This window comes from Macrotis lagotis, chromosome 1 (genome assembly GCF_037893015.1).
Source record: "Macrotis lagotis isolate mMagLag1 chromosome 1, bilby.v1.9.chrom.fasta, whole genome shotgun sequence".
In the NCBI taxonomy this organism is placed as follows: Eukaryota; Metazoa; Chordata; class Mammalia; order Peramelemorphia; family Peramelidae; genus Macrotis; species Macrotis lagotis.
The window spans coordinates 568184877-568207581 of record NC_133658.1 but is presented as its reverse complement, the minus strand read 5'-3'; the positions used below and the strand labels follow the sequence as shown (position 1 = coordinate 568207581).

The 22705-nt window shown below is 35.5% G+C and overlaps 1 protein-coding gene and 1 long non-coding RNA gene across 4 annotated transcripts in view; one reads left to right on the top strand and one right to left on the bottom strand.

Annotated features, from left to right (window-relative positions):
• LSAMP (limbic system associated membrane protein) overlaps positions 1–22705 on the top strand; it is an 801725-nt gene that overhangs the window by 191016 nt on the left and 588004 nt on the right. The gene's annotated exons all lie outside the window — the stretch shown is intronic.
• LOC141507149 (uncharacterized) lies at positions 957–21881 on the bottom strand. Of its 2 annotated transcripts, none has more exons than XR_012474091.1 (4): positions 21630–21881; positions 19072–19146; positions 12031–12203; positions 957–1228 (listed from the first exon to the last, which is right to left on the bottom strand). It is a non-coding gene; the product is annotated as an uncharacterized LOC141507149 (long non-coding RNA). The 2 variants fall into 2 exon arrangements; XR_012474090.1 differs by lacking the exon at positions 957–1228 and adding an exon at positions 11532–11686.

Sequence of the window (22705 nt, the reverse complement as noted above, 5' to 3'; positions counted from 1 at the left end):
TCTGACTGTTGGAGAAATGATCAAAGTAAAACCGATAGTTTCTGAGGTGAGAATAAGAATGAATCATCCCATAGGACTGCCAAGAATATTCAAGAATGAAAAGAAAATGCCAGAGAAACATAGATAGGAATATCCTATTAACTTATCTCCCAAAGGATTTTTTTGATGATCTTACAATCTTAAAAATATGTTAAACTATTATTTATAATAAAATAACAAAAAATCTTCTGTTATGTTAAAGTGTTATTATATACATATCTATATATTTCACTTAACCATAGCTGTCTTTGTCATTATAATCAAACAATTAAGATCCCTAAAATTTTGATTTTTGGAATACCAAAGTAGAATTTTGGAATTGTATTTTTGTAATAGAAGTAGTATTTTGCTACTACTTTGGTAGATACAGGTATAATCAGTATAAGTTGTTTTACAAGTGTATCTTTGTAAGTAAATCCATGATTTAGTGTTGAAAGGGTCTTTGAGGTTATCTAGTCACTAGACAATGGGACTTTGGAGTTTGAAGAGAGTTTGTTGTTATTTAATCATTTTTCAACCATGCCCAACTCTTCAAGACTCCATTTAAGTGACTTGCCCAGGGTCACATAACTAGTAATAATCTGAGTTCACATTTGAACTCAGGAAGAGGAATCTGTCTGACTTCAGTCCCCATACTTTATCATACACTAAGCCATATAGTAATCCCCCAATCCAAAATCCCTCATTATATATGAAAAAACTGGGGAACAAAGAGGTTAAGTTAATCAGTCAATGAATATTTATCAGTTGACTATTATGTGCCAGAATAATAAGTCTAAGTACTAGAGATAATTTTAGGGGTCTGCAGTGGGGAGGAGCAACATACAAATAACTAAGTATTAACAAAACATATATATAGGAGAAAATGGATATAATCAATAAATAGAAAGAAAACACTAACATTAAGAGAAGTTGGGATTTTATCTGGGGCCTGAAGGAAGCCTGGAGGCAGAAATGAAGATAGACAGCCCTTGGAAATCTTGGAGGTGGGATATCGTGCCTGTGGAATAGCACAGAAACCCATGTCTCCTAAGTGAGTATACCATGATCACACAGGTAATGCATATCAAATGCAGAATCAGTTTTTTGAGATTTAACAAATAGTTCTCATAGAAACAAGATTATGTGTGGTAGATGAATTTCCCAGTCAAGTCTTCCAAAATGTATTCAATCAATCTTTAGTTTCCATCTGTGATAAAAGAAATATAAAGATTAAGTATTAGAAAATAATAATGATAATAAAAAACATAATGATAATGATTGCTGACTTGGTCCAGATCTCTGGAAAATTAAACAGAAAAAGAGGTGCATATGCAATGCATATCCCCAGAAACCACAACAAGTTAAGGCCATTTTTTTATATGAGGGTAGTTATATATTTTATATTGCTCTTACATTATTTTATATTCCTAATGAGGATTTCAACCCAAAGATACTACCTTTACTCTCAAGCTGAAAGCAAGGGCCTATAAATAGTTGTTACTACAAACATAAAAAAAGGAAAAAAATTCTCTACAATTAAACTTCTCCAGGGAACTTAAAATGTTCCTCAGACGATTTTTTTTCTCATAGCCTCCTCATAAGTGAAGAAGAGGGCAGTAATCCCCATTTTGCAGATAAAAAATGGAGTCAGAAGTAATATCAGCAAAATTACTGCCATATCAAATAGGAGAAAGAAGCTGTGCTATTGCCTCCATCTCTAGACATTTTTATCCAAGGCCCTTCCTATTAGACAAGGAAGGTGTGCGTTGGAGATATGATTGATATGGCCAGCATTTTGCTCCTGTTACATGCCACGTATGAGATCATACTTGATATACTGATAAGCTTTCCTGTCCTGTTTGTCTCTTTCTGAAATTATTAAGTGCTTTTCTGACCTTTAGGGAAGCAGTGAGCAATTCTAAGTAGTGAGCAAAGTAGGAGTGAAAGCACTTAGCAACACCAGGAGGACTCCAAAGCCAAGGGACCTTATTAACATATCAGGAAGCCTCAGCAAGTCATTTACATTTTGGTCTGCTTCTAAGAGCCTACTTATGGCCAAGTATTGCTTCTATTAAAGAGGAGGAATTCCGGGAGGGAGAAAAAAGAATAGCTCCTGAGAAATTTAAAATGAAACCTCACACTCAGCAATTGTTTTCCTGTTATTGAACTTTTCCTTGCAGATTCATGGTATTATCTAGATAGAAGATGGTTTAGAGACATGGTTAAATCCTAAATGTGTGCTCAATTCATAGGGGGGAAAAGGCTTTCAAAGGGCAAATTTCGTTCCAAGGAGTAGCAACAGAATGCATTGACTAATGATCTTAGACCAAGGGCCATAAGGATCACAAGATCAGAGATGAAGAGCTCACAGAGATTTCAGAAGTCAATCCTCTCTCATTTTACAGATGCGGGAATTTGAACCCAGAAAGCTTAAGTCAACTCAACAATATTTATTAATCCTCTAGATGCCAAAGAAATCCATAGGAACAATAAGAAAGGCAAGATTTGAAACCATCTCCTAAGGTTATATAGGTAGTCCAATCTCCCCACTTTTTTTTCCTAATAGATGAAGGCAAGGCTGTGAAAAGCTGCATAATGCCTCAAATCTCACAAGCAATGAATGACAAAGACGGGATATGAAACCAAGTTCATTGTGATCAAGTCCAGGTTGACTCATTTTTAGTAGTTCAAATCCAGCCTCAAACACTTTTAAGCTGTGTGGCCCTGGACAAGTCATTTAATCCTATTTGCCTTAGTTCTCCTTATTTGTAAAATAAGTGGGAGAAGGAAATGGCAAGCCAATATCTTTGCCAAGAAAATCCTAAATGAGATCAGGAAGAGTCAGACGTGACTGAATAACAACAAACCACTAATTCCAAACTGAGTTTCAGTGTTACCTTTGATTTCAGAGCATAGCTATATAATTCCCAATCTCTTAATACTTTCTTTTTCAAAAATTACAAACCATAAACAAGAGAAGCTAAAACTTATTCAGTGAGAAAGAAGAGAATGGTTGATCTGTAATGGACCTCAGATTTCATGAAAGTCTAACTCCTTTGTTTTATTTCTGAGGAACTGAGATTCAGAGGGAGAAGTGAATTTCCCCAGGTCACACAGCACATTAGTGCAAGATCTAAGGCATTTCACCTCTTCCCCAACTCCATCCATGAAGGGGGAAACCAAAGAGAGACTAGGTGGCACTCTGATGTGGGGAAAATCACTTAACTAACTGCTTTCTCAGATTATTCATACAAGAAAATTGGAGTAAAAGTTGTCATTTGATTTGGTGGACATATCTTTAATTTGAGGTTTCTTAAGCAGTGAGGCAAACTTGGGTATTGCACTATGGTCAACTAAAAGCAATTCTTCCTCTGCCCCCAAGGGAAACTGATCATTCCAAATTATGTTTTAAAGGTTTCATGATTCAACAAATGGCCTCTAACATCACAATATCATGTATTTAGAGTTAGAAGAGTCATTGGAGGTCATCCAGTTCAACCCCTTCTCATCTAACAGATGAGATAAATGAGACATAAGGCAGAACAACTTGCCCAAAATCACAAAAGTAAGGGGCTCGGAATTTAAACCTAGGCCTAATGACCCTAAGTCCTTTTCTCTTTCCAGTGCTCTCCTATTTCTTGTTACTCAGCCTGTCCAGTTTGACAACGTCTGTCAGAGCTTATTCTTTAAGGTTGTAGCCTTTAAGTATCCAGGGTCAATACTGAAGGGATTGCAATCCATATCAGTGGAAGGAACATTTTACCTTGTATGTGTGTGGAGGTGGTGGGAAAAGATTTTTTTTTAAAGTAATGAGTCATTGATTGATTGGTGGTGAGGATAAGTCTCCACATAGTCACACATTTTCCTTAAGGTTCTTCTTTCACTTCCTATTTAAACCTCTGCCTAGATCCTCTTATCCTGCCATCGCCAAACACATCCATCATTGTGCACAGTTTATAAATGTGGATTTGAAAATATAAATTCTATACCTGACCTAAGTTGGAAGACAAAATAACTAGGGAAAAAATTGTGGATTATGTTTCTCATTATATATATACTGATAAAAGTATAGAATTCTAGATTTGGAGGTAGTAGGAATTATACAGGTCATCTAAGCCAATTCCCCTCATTTTATAGTTGAGGAAAATGAAAATGAAGAGGTCTAGTGACTTGATCAAGATCACATTAAGTAGTCCTTGGGGAAAGAGCTAAGATTTAAACCTAGATCGTCCAATTTTAAATCTATCACTCAAATTTCCATGAGAATAAATCTCACCTATTGAAGACAAAATGAACTCTTTCAGGATGCAAGATTGCCATTTAGCAAATTCCCTATTCTGGTTTTGCCCTATTCACTGCCTTAACAAAACTGTACTTCTCTATGATCAAATCTAACAGGCAGGCATCCAAAATGACAGATCAGATCAATCAGGGGGCAAGAATTCACTTTACAAAATAATTCTTCACTTTGAAGAAGAACTCACAATTATGGGTTTCTTTTCATAGTCATCTCCTGAAGGAATGCATTTGAAATATGATTCAATTTACCTTACCCTAAAATATGATTTCTGTGCAACTTTGAAGGAGCATGTTTATCAAGGGATTCAAATGTTATATTGGATAAATCACTGAATTTGGAATCAGAAAGATACTTCATAATCTCTATGGCCCTGGACATGCCAATTAATTTCCCGGAGCCTCAATTACCTTCTCTTTAATATCACTGGGTCATGGATATTTATTGGATAAAGGAAACTTAAAGGAAACCTTAAAACACTGTATGGTATTATATTTGCAATAGTTATTGCTATATACTCAGTAAATATTTACTGTGTTCTCCCAAGTCCTACCCTGATGTGGCATAAAGGTCAACTAGTTTCTCAAAGGTGATGCCATTAGTGCTCCAGTTCTCTTAGATTCTTTTAAGCTGGAAAAATTTAGAATACAAAGTCCTGAGACAGAGAACCTAAGTACAGCATTAGTGTTTAGGATCTCATTATCATACAGTTTCCCACCAGGTAATGAATTGCTTTGGCCTCATTGACTCATGAAGACCATCTGTCTACTAAGGCTTTTGAGGCATTGCAATCTGCCTGGATGGTAAAGTCAATGAACAAGGAATTTTTTAAAAAGAAGTATAAAAGCAGCATTCACTAAAACAATATCTGTTATTTACTAGAAGGGGACCATGGCTTACAAGTGGGTTTTCCAACTCTCCTCTGATCATTTTTCTGATATCTTTTTTTCACTTCTCTGTCCTCCTTCTCTTGGATATCCTGGAAAAATTTCCTCCATTATGTCCTCCATCAAATTCATTTCTTCCCTTTTCCAGAAAGAAACATTGTACTGTAGGATAAGTATTGAATGTGAGGTCAAAAAACTTAGCTTCAAACCCTCCCTTTGTGATCACTTTTGTGACTTTGGGTAAATCATTTAAACTCACCCAGTTTCCTCACCTGTAAAAGATTTCTTCTGTTTCTCAATTCATAGTCATTCAGGATTGCAAATCCATGGTTACCTCCCATATCCTACAATTCTTTTTTTAAAGAAAACAGATAAGGAAACCCTTTTACATTGCTCCTCATGACTCATTTAGGTCCTTCCTGCATTATTTTTTCACACACAGTTCTTCCTTCACTCTCCCATGTTACCTAAAATTAACTTGAGAACTGCATATTAGAATACTTGGAGGATACTACCCATTGTGATTAACCTCAAACCCACTTTCTAAGCTTAATCAGCCTTCCTTCACTAAACTATTTCCATCACTAACAGAATTACCAGGGCAATTTCCTCTTTCTTCTTGCAAGTATTAGTAGCCTTGATGTTGCTTAGAAGAATCCCCCAGGAATCTGGCTTTCAATTAGTCCCAGTAAAAATGCAGCTTTCCTCCTCCCCAGGCCCTCCCCAGAGAGTATTTCAAATGTAGAACAAATCAGTTTTGGAAATAAGAGATCCAGATTCCATTCACAGCTATGTAATCTTTGACCTTTCAGAATCTCAGTTTCCTCATCTGAAAAATCAAAAAGAAAATAGTTTCTCTTCCCATACCAGTATCTTATATGATCTGGGGTAAAGGGATAAGGTATGTGAAAGTTCTTTGCAAAGAATGCAGTTCTGTACAAGTGGAAAGAATCATGATGATCATTTCTTCAATAGGGATTTTGTTTTGTTTTTGTTTTGTAAGGCAATTGGGTTAAATGACTTGCCCAAGGTCACCCAGTTAGGTAATTATTAAGTGTCTGAGGCCAAATGTGAACTCGGGTCCTCCTGACTCCAGGACCAGTATTCTATCCACTGTATCACCTAACTGCCCCTTCAGTAGGGATTTTTAACCTGAGATCTGTAAATTTTTTTTTTATGAAAACTGAATAGCTATATTTTAAGAGAATATTTTTCTTTGTAATCCTATGCATTTATTTTATGCATTTAAAAGCACCATTCAAAGAAGTGTCACATAGGCTTCACTAGTCAAAGATTTCAAAATGTTTAAGAACTCCTGTTGTGGAGCATCATCAATCTTGAATTACTCCTTACAAGATCTCAAAGGATAGCTTCTCTAGCATATCTCACATGTTAGGAAAATAGTAACAGGGCATCTACTACTGCATTCCCTAGATGAGTTCACACCTTCTAGCTTGGATGAACTATATTTGTAGAAGCAGAAAGACCTGTTAGATTCATATTTTAAGTGATTTTCTGTGCTCCTTGAAAGTTTATGGAGAATGGGAGAGTTGACATAGGATGGGACAAAAGCAAATGGCTCAATTTTCAAAAGAGGAAAAAGAATAAAGTCTGAAAATTATAGGGAACTTGACTTAAATTCATCAAAATTCTAGAAGGTATGATTAAAGGGATGATTCATGGATATTTTGAAAAGGTATCAATGATCAGAAAGATATAGTGAGGTTCCATGAAGAATAGGTCATGTCAGACTAACCCAATTTTCCTTTTTTTGATGTAGTCACAAAAGTGTAGCTATAGTTTGCATAATATTTGACAAGTCTCCTATATTATTATGGACAAGCTGGACAGATGTGAACTGGATGATGTTAGGTAGATTTGGAACTGGCAGTACCCCAAAGCCATTGTTACTTGTCTGATATCAGTAGGGAAGGAAGTCTTTTATTTATTTATGGGCTCTGAAAAATAGACCTGAACAAAGAAAATCCATGTTGAACTTTGGAAAAATTAGTTAATATCTGTGGTTGTTTATCTTTTTTTAATTTTTTAAAAAATTTTTTTGGTTTTTGCAGGGCAATGGGGTTAAGTGACTTGCCCAGTGTCACAAAGCTAAGCAATTATTAAGTGTCTGAGGCCATATTTGAGCTCAGGTCCTCCTGATTCCAGGGCTGATGCTCTATCCACTGAGCAACCTAGCTGTCCCAACTGAGCCACCTCTCTGCCCCTCTATAGTGGTTTATCAATAGAAACAAAGGCTTTCTTAAAAATTTGTTGGGATGAAATCTATATTTTAGAATTATTTTTCATCCTTCTGTGGCTAAGAGATTAAATACTGCTTGTGTTTTTAATTGGTTATAGACTCTGATCATTGGATCTTATAATCCCTTCCTCTCCTGTCTAGCACTGTAATAGTTTGAATTTCTCAAATTGAGAGTCTATATTGCCCATGGAATCTTGTATAGAATCTTAGAACTGGAAAAGATCCTGGAAATCATTTGTTATTACCCCTTTCTTTACAATCCAAGAAAATGAGACCCAGAGAAGTTAAGAGTCTCATCCCAACACAAATCTTGTGTGGAATTAGAGGACCTAGAAGTTAGGTCAGTGCACTTCTGGGAGAATATTTGTTGTTTGGTGTTGGCAATTAATGAAATGTGGGTCTGTGGATGGGTCTGGAAAAGGGAAGTTTTGCCCTGAGCATTTTCTGCAGTGACTCACTATTTCCTTCAAGGAATGGAAAACACAGGGAACACATACAAAAGTCACAGCTGAAAGATTTTCTGTAAGCTTCCAACATATGTTAAACATTAAACCTCCTTCAGCAAAGCTGATGCGCTCACAGTTATCCTGGGGCCGGCAGTTACAGCGCCCCAGTGCTGCCAGGAAAACCTTATCCTGGTCCTAATTGAGAGCGACTTAGCTAATGTTTCATTTCCTAATTAGTTCTTGTCAGGTGCTGGAAGGCCAAGGATGCTGCTAGTGGCACAAGGCCCATGTCTGGTACATCTGAAGTCATTCTGACAGACCAATGTGCTGGGCTGATCTCTAAGCTTGATCAAGTAGGCTATCTGATCTGGGTTGGCACAATGGGCTTGCTCGCCCCCTTGCCCCAATTACCCATATACCCCATAACTCACCTGGATTTCTATGGAACAGTAAAAAGGTAAATCATGAGAGAATTGAGGATAGGTTGCTCTAGGGCAAAGTTTCTTAAACTATTTATGTTTGTCTGTGTGTGTGTGTGTGTGTCTGTGTCTGTGTCTGTGTATCTATGGGGAGAATGAACCCCTCTAATGGCAGTCCATTAAAAGTTATGGAACACTACTCAGAATATTATTATAAGTGAATTTTAAAAAAAATTGTTGCAAAGATAATACATTATATTTAAATTCATTTGCCAAAATATATTTTTCAAGTTTTTAACAATGGTTAAAGATCCCCTTGCCTAGAGAGACTGGAATCTTCCCATAGTTATCCATAGATCTCAACTCAAAAGACCATTAACTCTGGGGAAATTGATATAGGTGATAGATAAGAGAGAGGAGAGATTTATATAGAGAGAGAAACATAGATGGAAAGGAGAGAGATAGAGGCAGAGACAGAGGACAGTGAGACAAAGAGATAGAAAGACAGATACAAAGAAAGAGAGATATCATTTCGCTGCAGGATACTTTTATCCATCCAATCATTTGCCATCATCACTAGACTAAAAGAATATAGGTTAAATCCCATTACATCTATTATCATTACAATGAAAACTTATGTCTGAGCCCCAGGTGATGGCCTACTTATTGAAATAATTTTAGATGAGAGACTGGAGACACAAGACGACCCCTGCTTTAAGAAAATCTGTTCTACAAAACTCTGAACTGACTATATGGGCAAATTAATGGATGATTGTTTGCATTAAATAGAATTTTTCATTTTGCAAAAAAACAATTAACCCAGGATTCCTCTAAATAATGATCTCCTTTTAGAATTTAAAATAGATTTATAAAAAAAAATCAGGAACAAATTCATTGGTAGAAACAGACACCTGCATTTTTTTAATTGGACAATCTACTGACATGTTTTGAGGACACAGAATTGCTGTCTTCCTTTGAGATATAAACTTAGTTTCCCAAAATCAAAAATTTCCATGAAAATCTAAAAAAGGCAAAAATAGTCTACATATTCCATTTTTATAGTGTTTGATATGTACAAGGTATTTTAATCTATAATTATAGATTTACATAATTTCAGATTTAGAAAGGACTTCAGAGTTCATCTAATTCTACTTATACCAGAACAGAAATCCTTTGTTCAGCATTCCAGGAAAGTGTTCGTTTAGTTTTTGCTTTAAGATTTCAAGTGAAAAAGAACATATCACCATCCAAGGTAGTCACATTAGTTTTGGGCAGTTTTAATGATTAGAAGTGTCCTTACTTTAAGGTTGTTAACCTCTTTGTGACTTCTATCCATTATTCCCACTTATGCCCTCTGGAAGAACAAAATTAATGTAAACACTTTTCTGCATGAGACACTGTTAAATATCTCAAGACAACTAAGGTATCCTGTTCCCTGCCCCTAAAGTGGCTTCTTCTCCACGCTAACCATTCCCAGTTCTCTCAACCAATCTTCATACAACACTATCTTGAAAATTATTTATCATCATGGCTGCCCTCCTGTGATTACTTTCCAGTTCATCTGTTTCTGTTTGTTTGTTTTATCTAAAATCAAAGGCCCATAACTCTAGATACTGTTGTACCAATTCAGAATACCAAAGATACTCTCATTAGCACTGGCTACAATGTCTCTATGTGAACAGTGTCTGTGCTTGTGTGTGTTTATGTATGTGAATGTATTTAATTTAGAGGCTAACATATCACATTGTTGATTTTAGTTGAACCTTAAGAACTCAAAAAAGAATTTATTTTCAGATTTACTAATCCCTAGCCAAAACTTTCCCATTTTATTCTGATAAATTTGACTTTTTGAAATTGAGTAAAAATTTTATATTTGTTCTTCCTATTATTAGATTCAACCCAGTGTTCTAGCCTATCAAGATCTTTTTTTATCTTTGTCTCAGTTAAACCTCCTATCTTTTGATAAGTATTAATAAATACCTTTTGATAAAATAAAATACTAAATTCTATAAAGTCAACAATTTATCCCTTGGATACTCTTCAAAAGACTTCCTTCCCTACTGACATCAAACAAATAACAACGGTTTTGGGGTACTGCCATTCAACCAGTTCTGAAATGTCTAATATCATCCAGTTCACATCTGTCCAGCTTGTCCACAATAATAACATGGGAGACTTGTCAAATATTATGCAAACTATATCTACATTATTGTCTTCTTTTGTGACTGCATCAAAAAGAGGAAAATTAGGTTAGTCTGACATGACCTATTCTTCATGGAACCTTACTATATCTTGTGATCATTGCTACCTTTTCAAAATAACTATGAATCATCCCTTTAATCATACCTTCTAGAATTTTTATGAATTAAAGTCAAGTTCCCTATAATTTTCAGACTTTATTCTTTTTTCGTCTTTTGAAAATTGAGACATTTGCTTCTGTCTCATCCTATGTCAACTCTCTCATTCTCCATAAGCTTTCAAGGAGCACAGAAAATCACTTAAAATATGGATCTAACAAGGTCTTTCTTCTACAAATGTAGTTCATCTAGGCTAGGGGGTGTAAAGTCATCTAGGGAATGCAGTACTAGATACTCTTACTATTTTCCTAGTTATTTTCTGTATTAGTCAATTTTTATTAGTCTGTTACTCAATTTTGTTTCTTCTTTTTTAACCTTCTTATTCTTCTCGGCAAATGAAATAGAAGCAAAAAAGAGATAACTACCCTAAAATTATAAATAACTAAAAATCAATGAAAATACAAATGATGGGGATAAGCATACCAAAGCAAACTACCAACAATGACATAAATACAAAAACTGACATAAAATCTTTTCGGAGATATATATTATTGGGAAAAGAGTTTATATCATCTAGACTTCCTAATAGCCTTGTACAGATGGGGAACTTGGAACTGAGAAAAATTAAATGACTTGCCTAAGGTGATATCTAAAAAGCAGAAACAGGACTTGAGTTGTATGGTGTTCTTCCCCCTAATATCAGTGCTTCGTTGCTACATTCTTAATAGGCACAGATTTAAAAAAAATCCTGGGTTATAATGATGATGGTGGTGGTGCTTGTAATGATTTTAATGATAATAATAACTGATATATAACATTTCAACTTTTGCTAGTTATTTTTCCATTTATTATTCTACTTGATGACCATAAAAACATCATAAGGCAAGTGTTATTATTGTCTTCATTGCATAAATGATATAGCTGAGAGTTCAAGAGGTCATTTGACTGATGCAGGTCACCTTGTTTAAGAAGGGTCTAAGATGGGATTTCTAGCTGGGACTTCTTGCCTCCAAGTGCAGTGCTTTATCCATCATGGGAATGTGCTCATTTGCATGATTTCTAGAGCCAAAGAACACTCCAATGTTAATTGCAGGGCCAGAATGGTATTATGCAGAATGATATTATGCAGAATGGAATATGGCCAGGATGGAGAATGGTGCCATCCGATCTTTAATGGCACCAAACAGAAAGCAAATTGATCAGTAGCCATAAATGAAAGTCATGTCAGTAGCTAGATGGACATTCCTTTGTAATATTAATAACAGGATAATGTGATCAGGGAAAGGCAGTCATATCCACATAGGTATGAACACAGGAGATGAACATCTGCTTAATACTTTGAATCTACTGTCCCTTATCTTAGTTGGCATGGACACTGCTATGATCCTCAAAAGGTAACTCACCATAAGAGAATCAAAACTTTTGATTTTCTAGAGCAGATGTCTCTCTTCTTTCTGTAGATATGTGAAGGATTCTTGAAGCAGAGTGTTATATATTCTGTTGGACATGTGTATTTGCTATTTTCATTTAATTAATTCTGTTGTTGCTGCTACTGCTGTTAAAACCAACTTCATTCCTGAGGAGAGGAGAAGGTGGGAGGTTATATCCAGACATGCCTGTGACTGAAGAACAAATGGCATCAATAAAACATTGTAGGCAAACACAAACAACCATAGAGGAGTGAAGGTCATAAAAGTTGCTGCATATATCATAGTAGTTTTATGTATGTTTTTCACATAGGAGGTAGCCCAGGAAAAGGAGATAAAGGAAGTATATTCTAGCAGTGATTGTGGGCTTAGACCTGCTTATTATTATTATTATTATTATTACATTTATGATTACTTAGGATATTTTACAAAAGTAGGTTCTCTGACCAACCACAATGGGAAAAAGGACCCTTAAAACTATCAAATCTTCAGGGTTCTTCTCATTACCAAGTTATTTTTGTTGTTATTCAATTATTTAGATCATGTCCAACTTTCTGTGACCCATCTTGGGTTTTCTTGATACTGGAGTGATTTCACATTTCCTTCTCTAGTTAATTTTATATATGAGGAAACTAAAGAAAAGAGAGTTAAGTGACTTGCCCAGGGTCACATAGTCAGGAAGTATCTGAAGTCATATTTGAACTCAGGTCTTCCTGACATCAGACCCAGCACCCTAATCCACTGTGCCACCTAACTGTCCTTTGTCTGAACATAGGATCATACTTAATATTTTCAGAAAAAAGTATTGCCCTACAGTAGATAATGTTACAGTGGAGAAAGTGCTAGATTTGTAACCAGTGTAGACTTCTGTTTCAATACTAATTCTTGTGATTATAAATTGTCTAAATAAAGGCAAGTCACTCATCTTCTCAGTATCAGTTTCCTCATCTGTGAAATAGGAAAAAATAACAGCAGTATCAACATTACAGGGCAATTATGAAGACCTAGTGAGATAATGTATGGAAAACATTTTATGAATACCAAATATTACTATTGTTATTGTTCAAATCTCAGAATTCATAGAGTTATCCTCCCATCATTCTTGTTTCTTATTCAACAAGTGAAAAATGTGACCTTTTGAAATGTAGGATGAAAAAAAAAGGTGAGTAAGAAATAAAACTGGACTTAAATAAAATAATAATAAGAAAAATATTAAAAGAATATGTTCTTCTTGAATTAACTAAAGAGAACCAGTCCTTTCACCTATTTGCACAAGTTCTAGTATATCAAAGAAACCTAGTTGGATTGGTTTCTGATTGGGCATTGGTTTAGTGATATGTTTGATATAATGAAATTACTTACCTTAGTCTTTGCTGGGAGGGTAGAGAGGGGAAAAAAATGAAATCATAATGGAAATCATCTAAATATAGAATCTATTTATCAGATTATAGCAAATAAATTTTATAGAAATATGTACATATACAATAATGCATATGTATATATACATGTATAAATACACATATACATAAATATGGGTATACTCATAAATACATACGTGCATATATGTGAATATATAATTGTGTGTATATATTTGTATGATTTGGTCTGGCAAGGTAGAGGATAGAGATCCAAAGGAAGAATTAGCTTATGAAGGGGCGGCTAAGTGGCACAGTGTATAGAGCACCGGCCCTGGAATCAGGAGTGCCTGAGTTCAAATCTGGTCTCAGACACATAATAATTACCTAGCCGTGTGGCCTTGGGCAAGCCACTTAACCCCATCTGCCTTGAAAAAAAACCTAAAAGAAAAAGAATTAGCTTTATGAGTTATTTCATTTCAGCTCTAATAAGTTGTCATTTCTTTACTAAAAGTAACGTCCTTGGTGAACAAACCGAATTTATAGAGGAATGTGGCATTAATTTCCCATCTCCCCCAAAGTATTATGCAGAAAAGTATCCAAAAGTGATAGGGGTATATTTGAACTTTATTTATCCAAACCCATATGTTGTAAGTCAGGATCCCTAATGAGGAGATGAGATTATCTCTATTCTACCTTGAAACTTAAGTATTAGATCAGAGATGGAGAGTTAGAAGTGAATATAGAGATCATTGAGTTCAACCTTTTTATTTTACAAATGAGGAAAAGTAATTTATACAAGGACATGTATTAAGTCCCTACTGTGTGCAGGATATCATGTATAAAAGGAAATATAAAACAGCTTCACCAGCTTCACCAGATTATTCATGCTTTCATTGACTCATTAATCGTGTATAAAATGCTTACTGTGGGCCAAAACTTGTGCTAGGTACTGGGGTATTAAAGAAAAAAACAGTCCTTCAAGTAGCCTGATCTACTACAGGAAAACAACATTAAAATGTAGACAAGCAAATACTAACTATATTCAAAGGTCAGAGGGAGGGAGAAGGGTCCTAACAATTTGGATATTCAGGAAAGGCCTCATGTAGGAGGCAGTCCTTGAGCTGACCCTTGAAGGGAGAGAGGGGGTCTCAATTATATAAGTGAAAGAGTGTATTCTAAGCTTAGGGAACAATTGTGCAGTCATGGAGACAGACGATGGAATGTCAGATAGAAGGAATAGCCTGTAAACTATTTTGGTAGGATTGTAGAGTGTATGAATGGGAACAATGCAAAGACAGGCTGGCGATCAAAGCTGAAAGAGTTTACATAGCAAAAAAAGAAGTTTGTATTTTAATCTAGCTTCAATTGGATGCCACTTGTTGAACTGAGGAGTGACAATTGAACTTGGTTTTGGGAATATGAATTTTCATAATTATGTGGAGAAAAGACTGACAAAGGGAGAAGGCAAAAGACTGGGAGATCAATTTGGATATTGCTGCAATATGTCAGCTAAGAGATGGTGGTCCTTAAAGGTAGAGGAGACATATAAGAGGGGCTTAGTATGATAACATGACAACTGCTGGCACACTTGGAGTAAGAGAGAGAAAACCACTGGTGGCCCTGATTTTACAAATGCAAATGACTAGATGTTTTGTGGTGCTCTCAAGAGAAATATGGAAATTAGAAAGAGGAGCATGTTTGAGAAGAAAGATAATGAGGTCTGTATTGGACAGATTGATTTTAAGATACCTATAGGAAATATCTGTGGAATTGCATAAGAATTGAGTAACTATTTTTCTTTACTGATTTTGGGAGATAGGTAGAAAGTTTCTTTCTATGACCCCATATTGGTGTCCAATTCACTCCCACTGTGGCTATACTTTCCATTCCTCTTTTATTTTTAGATTATTCAATCTATAGCTTTTTACAATTATATTAAAAAACCATTATACATTTTCTATTTCTTCTTTCCTTGACCTTACTCCCTGTCTTTCCTCTTCTCTGTCCAATCCCTCCTGACTTCTTCCACTTTCTTCGAATGAGATGCCAATCTTCTTAGTCTGTCTTTGGGGGCACATACAGGAACATACTGAGAGTTGGGCAGATGGAGCATACACAAGTATAGATCAATATCTCATTCCCAATACACACATATTCCCCTATAGTCCTATGAAAAAAATAATAAAAGTGTCCCATTTATTGAACATCAACAGCCACATGTTCTCTACTTCCTATTATTCCTTTTTAATCACCCACTTGCATTTCAGTCTTTTGGTCTCTGTTCAGATGTTTTTCCCTCGGTACTGATCCAGTTGCTTGACCTTTCTGCCCTCTCTTAAAGTTCTTGGCTCAAACACAGCATTATAAATTCCCATCTCATCATCATCGACTGTCAATACAGAAAGCCACAGACAGGTGAAGGAGGAAAGAAAAAAAAAAGAACCATGTCTCTTTACTAAAGCCTGCTGGATCTCTAATATCTCATTAGCATACCACACACAGGCATTCAGTTCTTAATTAGTTACGTGGTGTGATAATTAAGTAGTATTTCTCTACAGTTTCCCTCTTGTGTGGAAAGGAAGGAGAAAGGAGGCTGGCTAGGGAGGGAAAGGGGTGTTGGAGTTTATTTCAAAGTTCTAAGTAATTGTGACCCTGGAGAGAAACAACCAGCCAGTTCTCAAGGGGTTGAAAGAGGATTGATCATATCCTCCCACCCCACATTTCAAAATTCTCCTTATCCTCATCTGCATAAAAGCGATTTCCCCCCAAAAATGTTTCTACCAGAGATATCTAAAAAGAGTTAAGAATAATTTATTTTATTATTCTATCTCCTTTTTTTCCTTTTAGTGTCAAGACTAAAACAAATCCAAAACTGTACAGGAGAAAAGCAAAGCTAGCCTCTTCTATTTTGTCCTTATTACTTGGAAATTCATTTTTCCTTTGCTCCTTAAAGGACTAGTGGTCTTTCTCCAGGAATAGTTGATAGAAGGTGATATGCTATTTTCCTCTCCTTCCTGCCACATAACTATTCCCCACCCAATAGGTTATACACATTTAGAAGAAATTAAAAAGTCCAATGAGACTTCCATCCTTCAAAATTCAAGTGTTTCATGAGGGGACAGGCTGCAATAATAAAATATATATGGCAGTTTTAGGGCCTAATACTGCAGGGAAGATAGCATAATCTTTCTCTCCTGTCCATGTAATATTATTAGTTTGAGGGATGAGTCCCAACACCTTGGGACATTGCCCAGATGAAGGGGGGCAGCTCTCCCCTTCTTCGCAGGAATTTCCCTGGGATATTTTTGACCATTAAGCTAGTCAAATTACTAGCACAAATAAAATAAGGCCTTTCTCTGGCAGCAGGTAGGCTGTTGGGTTTCTTATGATGGGGGAAACAGATGGCAAGGCTATGAGCCCTCTCTATATGTGGAGCTTGCATCCAGGAAGAGATGTAAGTTGGTTATAATATAGAATACAAAATTCAATTTCACAGATTCTTAATTTCTTGAAAATAGTATCCACCTAAAGAAGTATCTACCCACCCACCAAAACAGAACAAAACAAAAGCTAATACCAAGGTATAACATATCATTTTTTGGGTGAATCTTCCTCAGGAATGTCAAAGATGATGACCCCAATACTGTGACCAACATGCTTTCATAATGCTAATACTGAAATTTTGGAAATGTGTTCAAAAAATAGGTATCTTGAAATAGCAGACTATTCTCAGATTGACCTTCTCAAACTAAAGAGAAATGCAGAGCAAAAAAGACAAGAGAGGGAAAAGGATAGTGCTAGAGAAAGAGAAAGAAAGAAAAAAGAATATTCAGAGAAATATTGGACAAACTTTTCAAGGTACTATAGGGATGATTATTGGAACAATTAAGAATTTTTTTCATTATTGGCATATTTGATCATGAAACTATTATGGATAGAAAATGAAAAAGGGATTATGAGATTTTATCTACAATGTCCTGTCTTCTATTCCCCATCAGAGTGAGAGAAAGTTCTCCAATCACAGGCATAGAAGGATATTATGCCACATTACTCCCTTCCTGTATAATTTTTAGTATATGAACATGGTCCCAATAGCTGTAAATTTCTAGCAACTCTCTTGTTTCTACTTAATCCTTATTTGGCTCCCCAGTAGCAGTACACTGCCATTGTGCTGGTGATAATATGATATATTTCTCTGCCCACAGCTTTGTATGTAGCCAGGTCTGGAGGAATTATTCTGAGTCCAAGCAGAAACCCAAATTAAGATCATATGTGAGAAAAACTGGTTTAAAAGTTTACTTCTAACCACAAGCAGAGACTGCTCTACTAGTGTCTTGCTGAGACAAAAAAAGGGAGAGACAGAAGATTGCATTGTGTTTCTGGTTTTTGTCACAGTTTCCTACCTTGCAGTACTGAACTGATAGTGTGGAACATTTGAAGATATATGAGCTCTTAGGTCATAAGACTGGGTTCAAATCCCAGAATCCTTTACTTCCTAGGTCTATGATTTCAGGAAAACCTTTCAAACGCTTAGATATTTCGTTTGCTCGTGTGTAAAAAGGAAGGATTGGATTAGATGGCTAATAATGTCACTGTCAGACCATCATCAAATATCTAGATTGTTTTTATCATGCCTACTATGGATCAGGAACTGTCCTAAACCCTTTATAAATATTATCTCATTTGATCCACACAAGACCCAAGGTCTCTTAGCAAGTAAATATCTGAGGCTGTGGCAGCTTGGTGGAACAGTGAATAGAGAGCTCTGGCTTTGGGTTCAGGAGGACAGGAGTTCAAATCTGGCCTTAGACACATGCCACTTCCTAGCTATGTGACCTTGGACAAGTCACTTAACACTGATTGCCTCACATCTAGGGCCTTTTCCAGTTATTCTGATTCATATCTGACCACTTAAGATGGCTCTGGAGGAGAAAGTGAGACTGGTGATTTAGCATAGCAACCCCTCATTCAAATTCAATTCACATGCTTGACATGGCCTTATCTCCCTGATATCATGGTCTTCTTGAAAAATGAAGGACAAATATAATTATTATCTGAGGCTATATTGAACTCAGGTCTTCCTAACTTCAAAATCTGATCTCTTATCACTGTGTCCTTTGCTCTTAATCCATGAGTTGGAGCAAGATTAGATGATGGGGGTGGCTAGGTGGCGCAGTGGATAAAGCACAGGTCCTGGAAGTCAGGAGTACCTGCGTTCAAATCCTGTCTCAAACACTTAATAATCACCTAGCTGTTTGGCCTTGGGCAAGCCACTTAACCCCATTTACCTCGCAAAAATCTAAAAAAAAAAAAAAAGATTAGATGATGGCATATATACATATATTTGTATGTATGTATGTATGTTTGTTTCATTTATTTAAGATCATAGATTTACAGCTGAAGGAGCCCTTAGAAGTCATCAGGACACAGATAATCTACAGAATAATATAAGGAAAGGTGAAATCTTCTTTCATAGGTTTACCAGTAAGTCCTATACTAAATATCCATCTGAATTTTTCCATCTGATCCAGTGCATATCCTTCAAAATTTGTCTCAAATATCCCCAACTAATCCTTTCCTTATTCCTGAGTGAGTGAGCACTTTCCCAAGACCTATGCCAACATCAGGATTCCAAGTTAATGAACAGTAGAAGACTCACTACTTATTTATTGAAGGTTCCACCACTGTCCTGTACCTATTTCTCCCTCTGTAGATGATCATGCTGCTATTCTTCCTAAAAAAAAAAGAGATGAAGTTATGGAACCATCTAGAATCATCCACCAACACTTTCATTTTATAGAAAAATTAACAGGAGAGGAAATTTTTGACTTATTTGAATTAATACACAAACATATATATGTATATATGTACAAACATATAGATATTTCTGCACATATAAATATATATGCCTATATATATGTGATCTTATTTCAGTGTGTTTTCTTCAACATTCTTCATTTTATATTTGCATAAAATGAAAGGTAGAACTACAGATTACTTTGATCTTTTCTTTTCCTCATCTTCAAGCATTTGAAGTTTTATTATGTGGAAGAAAGGTATACTTGTTTTACCTGGAGCCCAAAGGCAAATCTATAAACCAGGTGTGGGTGTTACAGACAAGTATAGAATCAATAGAAGAAAAAGCTTACCATATAGAAGAGCTAGTCAGTTATGATCATAATGATAGTGATAATGATAATTCATATTTACTCAGCACTTTAGAGTTTTCAAACTGCTTAACATAAATTATCTGCCTCTAGAGCTTGTGTGTTGCCCCTTTCTAGAGGTCGTCCAATGAATGTTAAAAGAATAGATTGTCATAGAAAGGATTATTTTTAAAAAATACTTTATTCACATATTTCTTTTCATATCAACTCAATTTCCCAATGTCTCCCTTCTCCAGAGGGTAAAGCCTTATAACATACATGTTTAAAGGGAAAATAATTCAATAAACTAACCAACATATTTTAAAAATCTGACAAAATTATTATGCCATACCCATAGGGCCCAAGCTCTGCAAGGAGGTCAAGAGGTGCCTTCTGATCTCTTCTGGACAGAGTATCAGGCTTGGAGTCAGAAAGATAACAGTTTAAATGCCAAATGGGAAACTTATCAGCTCTGTGATACTGGACAAGTCAATCACAGGCTCCTTAACTGTAAAACAAAAGGACCACTCTCATTGACTTCTAAGGTACCTTCCAGTCTGAAATCTATGTTCTTATGAATTTTAGTCATGCTTCTGCAGCATTCAGTTTCTACTGTTTTGTTGCTGTCATTCTTTGTATTTATATTTTTATAGTTTTGCAAATAATTTTCCTAATTCTTCTTAATGTTGTGTTAGTTTATATCTCCTCCCATGCCTTATTTTATTTTTCATTGTTATAATTTCTTAAAGCAGATCAATATTTTATTATATTCATGTAGACAACTTCTTTCATCATTTTCTAAGTGATGGGCATATATTTTCTTTCCAATTCATATTTTTTCTTTTTTTTTTTGCAAGGCAAATGGGGTTAAGTGGCTTGCCCAAGGCCACACAGCTAGGTAATTATTGTCTGAAGCCGGATTTGAGCTCAGGTTCTCCTGACTCCAGGGCCAGTGCTCTATCCTTTGTGCCACCTAGCCACCCCCCAGTTCATTTCTGCTATAAAAGTTGTTATTCAGCCTATATCCAACTCTCTGTGACCCTATTTAGGATTTTCTTCACAAAGAAGCTGGAGTGATTTGCCATTTCCTTCTCCAGCTCACTTTACAGATGAGGAAAGTGAGGCAAACAGAGTTAAGTGACTTGATCACAATCACCCAGCTAGTAAGTAGCTTTGGTGTATATGAAGCCTTTCTTTTTATCATTTACATCTTCAGTACACGTTCCTAGCAGTAGAACCTCTGCATCAAAGGGTAGGAACATTTGACATCATCATTCATGTAATTAAAAATTGTTTTTATAAATGGTTGTAAGAATTCATAACTCCATCAATAATGTACAAGTATATCCAATTTTCTGGATATGCAGTGAAAACTTTATTTGCATTTCTCATATTTGTGATTTGAAGCATTATTTCACTTGCTGCTTCACAATTTACAATATCTTTTTTTTTTTTGAGAACAGTTTGATAATATCCTTTAGCCATATTTCTATTGGGAGATGTCTTTTAGTTTTCTAATTCTGTTCATTGACTATGTATCTTGACTTACAAAACCTTATCAGAGATATTTAATGAAAATGTTTTCCAAGTCAGCTCTTTTCATTCTTATCCTATTTACAGTACTGTAATATCATCAATGCAAGAGATAATCATTTCATGTGATCAAAGTCATCTATTTAATCTTTTGTAACCAAGTTTATTCTTGTTTGCCAAAAGTCTACACTCAACCATTATTGTTTAAAATATGTAATATGGTTTGTTTTCTCTGTCTCTGTCTCTGTCTTTCTCTCAATCTCTCAATTGCTCCCTAATGTCATAATCTTTGAGGGATTTATTTACCCTGAAAAGAATTTGAAGCAACATTCAATCATCTGGAAAAACTTGAGTGGCGGCAATACAATATGGTATTATATTTTCTCACCTCTTAAAATCACAACATCTATCGAATTTTAACTCTACTCAGAAAACAAGTACTATCTGCCTTTTCATTCATTTGGAAGTTAAAAAAATTCTAGATTATGGAAAAATTTGAATTCCCATTACTATATGTAGAAGCTGCTTATATTCTTACCATGTTCTAGAATGATCTTGTCTCTTCAGTCCCAGTGTCAAACACTTCTCTCCCAGTGGGTCTCCCAGTTGCCAGGAATTATTGACTTCACAGTTCTTTTCCTTAGTATTTAGCATAGTGGTCTTCATCTGATATATAAAGTAATATGTGTTTATGAATAAATAGACAAGTGAATAACTACAGCTGGCATCCTTGGTAGAGACAAACTGTGACTGGCACAAGTTGAACTTTTTAGTTTCTGAGAATGAATGGTTTAACAAGTATTAAGGAATGAAGCCCCTTCTTACTTAGACTTGTATATATGGTACTGTGTATATGATATGTATTTTGGAAGATATGTGGACAAGTTAGCAGTACTATGTTGTGGAGAAACCTAAATAAGAGAAGAAATGAAGTAAGTTGAGTAAACAAAAACAGGAATGAACAAAGGAGATTTCTTGTACATTTCCAAAATGCCCTTAGTATTATATAGGTCAGAAGTATGCAACTTAGCCACTGATCTTTTCTTTTAAATTAGTCAAAGGGATGAACATACAGTTTTGAGACCATGTCTTTCTGTGTTATCTCTCAGTTCTGTCTCTCAGTCTCTCTTCCTCTGTCTCTGTCTCTTTGTCTTTCTGTCTCTGAATAGAATATTCATTTGTACAGGACCAAAGGAACCATGTCTGTCAGCAATGAGCTTTCCCTTATCTCCCATATTGTCATATTCAGCGATCTTATGGATTTATGGGTTTCACTTGAATAATCACTTATCCAGGTTGGTTCTAAACAAGAAACTAAAATTTCCTAGGCAAGTCTTTTCCCAAAACAGGAAACAGTGCTGGCAGAAAAATGGAAAGGGGAAACCCATCAATGAACTTAAACAGAATGAGCCTGGTCACATGCAGAATTTGAGGCCATAAGAGAGTTTGAGTTAATGTGCATGAGAATCACAGTGGAAGAGAGAAAGAGAAGGCAGTTCTTTAAAGGGCAGGATGATATGCTGACAATTCAATGGAATATCCAGGCACTTAAAGATATTGACTTCAAAAATAGAAAGATGGCTTCAGAAAACATGGAAAAGATACATAGCCTAT